Source organism: Bos indicus, chromosome 10 (genome assembly GCF_029378745.1).
Source record: "Bos indicus isolate NIAB-ARS_2022 breed Sahiwal x Tharparkar chromosome 10, NIAB-ARS_B.indTharparkar_mat_pri_1.0, whole genome shotgun sequence".
Classification (NCBI taxonomy): Eukaryota; Metazoa; Chordata; class Mammalia; order Artiodactyla; family Bovidae; genus Bos; species Bos indicus.
This window is the reverse complement of record NC_091769.1, coordinates 19,456,972-19,464,614: the sequence shown is the minus strand read 5'-3', so window position 1 is coordinate 19,464,614 and position 7,643 is coordinate 19,456,972. Positions and strand designations below refer to the sequence as shown.

Sequence of the window (7,643 nt, the reverse complement as noted above, 5' to 3'; positions counted from 1 at the left end):
TGTACTATTTGACATTTTTATAATGAACATGTACTAACTGTATAATAAATTATTTTAACTGAGACATTTAAAAATATATTAGGGTTTCCTGCAGGATTTCACCTAGAAAAGAGTTCCACAAAAATTTTGAAGAAACTTTGTGCCGCCCAACCCTACTGTACAGTCAGGAAAAATCATGAAAATCTTTTGAAATAGGAGGAAAAGTACCCTATCGAATACTGAGCTAGTGTAACCTTCCTTATGACTCTGCACTAGTCTTCACCTGTCATTGTCTTTGAGTCCGTAAGTTATAGAAAACTGAAAGTTATACAAATGATTCTTGTCCACAGCAGCAAATGAATTTTCTCAGGTGGAGATACAATTGATTTTCCCCTACTGTGGAAGAAGCCAATTTTGGATCAATTAACAAATTCATTTCATTATTCTTGAGTGCCAGTATGTGTAACTGGTCTTTGTATTGTCCTCTGAAGAAATGCTTAACACATCACTGGTTTCCTTATTAATTAATTAAAATCTCACACGTCTTCATGTTGTATATTTATGAGTTATGATTTTTCCTTCTAAACAACAATCTTTTAAGAAAGTGGAGGCAATGAGGAGGAGTTTTGCCTGAGGTTAGGTGCCTGTTGTTGCAAATATAGAACCAACCTCCAATCCTCAAGGGCTTCCCAGGTGGAGCAGTGGTAAAGAATCTGCCTGCCAAAGCAGGAGATACAAGAGATATGGATTTGATGCCTGGGTTGGGAAGATCCCCTGGAGGAGGAAATGGCAATCCACTCCAGTATTCTTGCCTGAAGAATCCCATGGACAGAGAAGCTTGGCAGGCCCCAGTCCATGGGGTTGCAAAGAGTCGGATACGACTGAGGGCACACACATCCCGGCCCTCAAATTTGTCCATTTTACCTATACCATCAAGTAACAGGGATTGAAATCCTGGCCGCACTGACATATATTTAACTCCATATAGAATATCATTCATTTAGAAAATGCTTTCTCCCAAATATCCACACAATCACATATGCACAAACACTCTGCTGACATGTAAAAACTCCCACACAGATGCAAGACCCACTCATCACACACACACACAACTGGGCCACGGGTTCTATTCTGCCAAGCGGCTGAAGGGCGTGATCCCTTCCCACAGACATTTGACTGTGCCACGCAGAGAAAAGAGCCGGTTCCCTCACTTATAATCATAGGCCAGAGACAGTGTGGTGCTTAGGTGTTGCAATAAGGGCTCGAGTTCAAGGAGGCAGCCAAAGCCCCATCCTTAGACAGCCCAGCCTGGGAAGTGGGTCGCATCGGGACAGGACCAGGCTCCATCTGGGCGCCACGCCCCCGAGATCTGGGGGAGTCAAGGAAGGCGATGGCCTCTGAGTTGAGGTTTGAAAACCCTGGAATCCAAGACTTCAACCCCAGGAGCAACTGCACGGCGGCTGCGGGACTGAGCAGGGGATGAAAAAAGCCCACGCTGCAAGCGCGGACAGGTTGAGCTGATGGCGTTTCTGTTTGTTGTGCGGAAAAAGAAATCACAGGGGATGAAGACCCATCGCGGGGCCTAGCCCATGAGCCGCGAGGCTCGGGACCCACTCCCGGAGGCTCGCGCGGTCCCCACCCGGCGAGTGTGAGGCTCTTGCGGTGGGCTTGCGGCGCCCCCTGGGGGCTCCGAGCGGCTCTCCCTCCTGGCACGGGCCAGCCGGGAGACGTCAGCTCGAGCTTGAGGGGCGCTCCTAGGCTGCCAGCCAGACTGTCCGGTCCTCGGTCGCCTCCAGGCGCCGGGAGCGCTCCTGCAGGCGCGGCTCGGTTCTGATGCATCTCTGAAGGTGACATCCACGCATCTCCATCACCGAGAGATCCCATCCTCATTCCGTAGATGAGGAAGCGGGGATTATAAGACACATCCACCGGCACCAAGAGGAGTCTCTGGGACCCTGAGGCCCATCCTCTCTCGTCTTTTTCCACCTAGGGACCCCATCCTTTGCCTTACAGAGCCTAGATGTGACCTCGGACATGGTTTGAGTCCCTTTCTACCTGCCCTCTCTTCGCGGTTTCTTGAAGCCAGAGAGATCACCTGAAGCATCCTTCTTGGGACGGGCTGGCAAGGCTGCAGTATGAACAAGAGTGTGTGTGGAGTGGGGTTATTCTTAGCTACTGCAGAAGGAACGTAGAGCAACTTTAATGGAGGCGAATCTGAGAACATCATTGGAACTGTCCTCGGAGGCAGGTGTGACTCTATCCTAAAGAGACATTTTAAAAACTGCAGATTCTGCCATGAGAATGTTCCTCCTTCATGGTTTGTAATAGCAAAAACTTGCAAATGGTCTAATTTTCTACCAGTAGATTAGATAACTAGCAGCCTATGCAGCCATGAAAAATCATACTGGATTAAAAAAATTGGTGATATCACAGTGTTCATTATATAGTTAAGGGAAAAATTATTACAAAACAAAATCAGTTCAGTTCAGTTCAGTCACTCAGTCATGTCCGACTCTTTGCGACCCCATGAATCACAGCACGCCAGGCCTCCCTGTCCATCACCATCTCCCGGAGTTCACTCAAACTCAAAATGGACTCATGTCCATTGAGTCCGTGATGCCATCCAGCCATCTCATCCTCTGTCGTCCCCTTCTCCTCCTGCCCCCAATCCCTCCCAGCATCAGGGTCTTTTCCAATGAGTCAACTCTTCGCATGAGGTGGCCGAAGTACTGGAGTTTCAGCTTTAGCATCATTCCTTCCAAAGAACACCCAGGGCTGATCTACAAAACAAAATATGTAATAATAAAATTCCACTTTTGTGAAGATGTATGTATCTGTGTGCACACATTATATTAAAAAGTCTGCAAAGGGCTTCCCTGGTGGCTCAGTGGTAAAAAATCCACCTGCCAATGCAGGAGACATGGGTTGGATCCCTGGTGTGGGAAGATCCCACATGCCTCAGAGCGACTACACCCATGGGCCACAGCTATTGAGCCTGTGCTCTAGAGCCTGGGAGCCACAACAAGAGAAGCCACTGCAGTGAGAAACCTGTCCACTGCAACGAAGAGCAGCCCCCAATCACTGCAACTGGACAAAGCCTGAGTGCAACAACCAAGACCCAGCACAGCCAAAAATAAACGCATAAAAGTATTTTTTTTTAAGTCTGTTAAGATATACAGCAAAAAACAGAACATTGATCAATGGGATTAAGGGTGATTTTTAAAGTACCCATTCTTTTCTACATTTTCTAAATGATATATACTGAATATGTATTGTTTTATAATTTCTTTTTTAAGCAGAAAAAGTCCAGTATTCACTTACTGGAGAAAGAGCAGCCAAAAAAGTTGGATAAAGGAAGTAGGAAAGAGGATTATGGGGGCCTTTCCTATGCCCACGCCAGAACAGCCACAGGAATCATGGTCCCCAAGAGCGGCTCCTTCTGAAGAACGTGATAGTGATGAAACATTTTCCAAAGTGTTGATTATAACACAGTTTGCAGCATGACTCAGTTTAGTGGATCATGCATTTGGCCACAGATCAGGAGCTCTGGAAGAAAAATTGCTACTGGACACCCACTCAAGTTGTACTGGATAAAGTAACTGACCAATGCACCAGATTCCAGAAGGTTGATGAATATGCAGTAAGTAATGTGGTTTCTTTCTTGTACCAGCTCCACGCAAATTGACTGGAGCATATAGAACAATGTTTGAGATCCAATGAAGAAGCAGAGGATTTATCTGCACCAACCTGGGCTTGTCATTCTTGGCTGTGCATGATCAGCATGTGAAGCCGTCCTGTTGATGGATTCAGCTGTGATTGGGAGCAGTGAGGACAAAGTAGGCTGTCAGAGAGGAGCAAGTCATCCGGATTCTCCCAGACAAGGAGACAACACTGAAACTACGTTGGGCTTTTTCCTTCTGAAATCTGGCAAAGTGGAATTGGCTGAAAAGTAAGCAGTGCAGTCTGTTTTTAATTTCACTTCTCAAGAAAGCCAGCTAACTTTCATCATGAGTTATGAAGCTTGTATCTTTTTTTGAAATTAACTTTTTCATAAACCTTAATTGAAGATATGCAGAATTTTTACATGTGAAAATATTTTTTCCAATGTATTACCCAGTATTTTTCCAGTGTATCACCCAGTTTTTATTTGAAAAGTTATCCTCTATTGTTCTAAACAGTACATAGTGCCAAAAGCTAAAAAAAAAAAAAAAAAAAATTATAATTTCAGCATCAGGAATGGCTTGTTTAAAGAAATCGGCTTGCAATAGATTGTAATGAACTATAATGGCCCTTTAAAGATTTAGATGACCTTTTAAAGAATGGTTTAGAAGTAAATTGCTAGAAATATTAATTCATTAACAAAAAGAAAAACGTGAACATGAGGGGGGATGAATTGCCTGCCCTTTTTGGGAGGTAGGGAAATAATATTCCACATTGGGACCTACAGGCCCTGCCACTGCTACTGAGGCCAGTGACCCCAAGAACTGACCACTTGGAATGTTCGCTACCCCTGGCCTGGCACTAGGGTCTAAGTCTGTGGTATAAAGAAGACCTACTGGGCTTCCTTGGTGGCTCAGTGGTAAAGAATCTGCCTGCCAATGCAGGAGATGCGGGTTTAATCCCTGGTAAGGGAAGATCCCCCATGCCGAGAAGTAGCTAAGCCCGTGCGCTACAACTACTGAGCCTGTGCGCTACAGCCCACACACACACAACTACTGAAGTCCACAGGCCCTAGAGCCCACGTTCCACAAGAGGAGCCACTGCAATGAGGAGCCTGCACACCGCAACGGGAGAGTAGCCACAGGTCACTCAACTAGAGAAAAGCTTGTGCAGCAACGAAGAGCTAGCACAGCCCAAAATAAGAATAAATAAAGTTATAAAAAGGAAAAAAAAAGAGCTACTGTTAAGGAGATGCAGTCACCCTCATTCTGCCCTGCTTCCTGTTTCAGAATTTTTTTAAGAAGAGAGGGTAGTGTGTCTTTAGAAATCAGAGATTCAAATCTCAGCTTCCAAAGTCCACACCACCACCACCAACTGTGTGGTTTGGGGCAAGGCACATAATCTTTCTCAGCTTCTCATCTGTGACATGGAGAGAACAATATTCATATTGTGCAGTTGCTGAAAGATCTGTTATTATTCAACAAGTATTTATTGAATGCCAGGCACTATTCTAGTCGCTGGCTAGGACAGACAAGGTCCCTGTTTTCACAGAATTCATATTCTAATTGGATGAGATCACAGTAAACAAATGAGAAAATCAGATATGAATAAGTTCTAGACATAAAGTAAAAGAGGGAGAGGTGAGAGTCCTCCAGGCTCATGATATTCCATTGGTTGCTCAGGGAAGCTCTGTGTGAGCAGACTGTATTTGAGCAGAGAGATGAATGAAAGAACCCACCTACAGTGCAGAAGATGCAAAAGACCCAGGTTCAATCCCTGGGTCGGGAAGTTCCCCTGGAGAAGGAAATGGCTACCCACTCCAATTTTCTTACCTGGAAAATCCCATAGACAGAGAAGCCTGGTGGGTTACAGTCTGTGGGGTCACAAAGAGCTGGACACGACTGAGTGACTGAGCATGCACACACACATGAATGGCAGGAAGCAACCAGGCAGGTAGAGATCCAAGGGAGAATCTGGGTGAAGGGTCCAGAGGACTTCTCTGAACCAGTTTTTTGTGGCTTCCTGTGAATCTATAACTATTTCAAAGTAAAAAAGTTCTTTTAAAAGCAATTAACCTTTTTCTTTAATATGTATTTATGTATTTGACTGGGTCTTAGTTGCAGTATTCAGGATCTTCCGTCTTCATTGCAGCATGCGGGATCTTTAACTGCGGCATGTAAACTCTCAGTTGCAGCATGTGGGATCCAGTTTCCTGCTCAGGTATGGAACCCCCTGCATTGGGAGAGTGTAGTCTTAGCCACAGGACCACCAGGGAAGTCCCAAAAGCAATTAACTATTGATACACACTACAGTCTGCATGCTAAGTCACTTCAGTCGTGTCTGACTCTGTGCAACCCTGTGGACTGCAGCCTATCAGGTTCCTCTGTCCATGGGATTCTCTAGGCAAAAATACTGGAGTGGGTGGCCGTGCCCTCCTTCAGAGGATCTTCCTGACCCAGGGATCCAACCTGCATCTCTTAGTCCCCTACATTGGCAGGCAGGTTCTTTACCACTAGCCCCACCCACTATTGATACACACTAGCACAGCTCAACTTTCAGAAAACTAAGATCATGGCATCTGGTCCCATCACTTCATGGGAAATAGATGGGGAAACAGTGGAAACAGTGTCAGACTTTTTTTTTTTTGAGCTCCAAAATCACTGCAGATGGTGATTGCAGCCATGAAATTAAAAGACGCTTACTCCTTGGAAGCAAAGTTATGACCAACCTAGATAGCATATTCAAAAGCAGAGACATTACTTTGCCAACAAAGGTCCATCTAGTCAAGGCTATGGTTTTCCCAGTGGTCATGTATGGATTTGAGAGTTGGACTGTGAAGAAAGCTGAGCGCCGAAGAATTGATGCTTTTGAACTGTGGTGTTGGAGAAGACCCTTGTCTGAGAGTCCCTTGGACTGCAAGGAGATCCAACCAGTCCATTCTAAAGGAGATCAGTCCTGGGTGTTCTTTGGAAGGAATGATGCTAAAGCTGAAACTCCAGTACTTCGGCCACCTCATGGGAAGAGTTGACTCATTGGAAAAGACTCTGATGCTGGGAGGGATTGGGGGCAGGAGGAAAAGGGAACAACAGAGGATGAGATGGCTGGATGGCATCACTGACTCGATGTACATGAGTTTGAGTGAACTCTGGGAGTTGGTGATGGACAGGGAGGCCTGGAGTGCTGCGACTGTTGGGGTCGCAAAGAGTCGGACACGACTGAGCAACTTAACTGAACTGAACTGAACTGAGCACATACTGTATGGTTTTATTTATATAAAATTCTGGAAAGTATAAACTGACTGATAGCAACAGAAAGTATGTCATCAGTTGCCTGGGTACAGAGTAAGAAGCAGGGATGTCTGGGCAGGAAGGGATGAGAGGGTGGACATGAGGAATCCTTCAGGGTGTGGATATGCTTATTATCTGAGTTGTAGTGATGGTTTGGGATGTTTATACAGGATAAACTTATTAAATTGTGCACTCTATTGTGAAGTTTCTTGCATGCTAATTTTATCTCAATAAAGGTACTAAAAATCTTAAGCACCTAGAAGTAAATCATGCTAAAAATATGCAAAGCTTCTACACATAAAAGTCTATTACATTGTGCAAAACATTTAAGTAGGTCTAAATAAATAAATGGACATACTGTAGTCTTAGGAAATACAACTCAATACTGAAAAGATGTCAGTCCTCCCCAAATGAAACTGATGAAAATCTTAACTGATTTTTTGGTTTTGTTTTGTTGTTGTTGACAAGTCAATTTGAAAATGTATTCAGAAATGAAAAGAAGGCCAAGGATAGCCAAGCTGCTCTTGCAAACTAAGGTTAAAAAATTTACATTCTCATATCAAAATAGTGAGGTGCTGGTATGAGGATAAATGAATAGACCAATGGAGCAGAATAAAGAGCCTCAAAACAGATCCACGTATATGTAGATAATTGATATTGGACAAAAGTGGGAATGCAGAGTTGTTGAGAAATGACCAATAAAAGGCACTGTGCCAA

At 44.5% G+C, this 7,643-nt stretch overlaps 1 long non-coding RNA gene across 1 annotated transcript; it reads left to right on the top strand.

Moving 5' to 3' along the window:
- The first annotated feature begins 3,279 nt into the window (after positions 1-3,279).
- LOC139185202 (uncharacterized) lies at positions 3,280-7,178 on the top strand. Its single transcript, XR_011568745.1, has 2 exons — positions 3,280-3,928; positions 5,791-7,178. It is a non-coding gene; the product is annotated as an uncharacterized lncRNA (long non-coding RNA).
- The last annotated feature ends 465 nt before the right edge of the window (positions 7,179-7,643 follow it).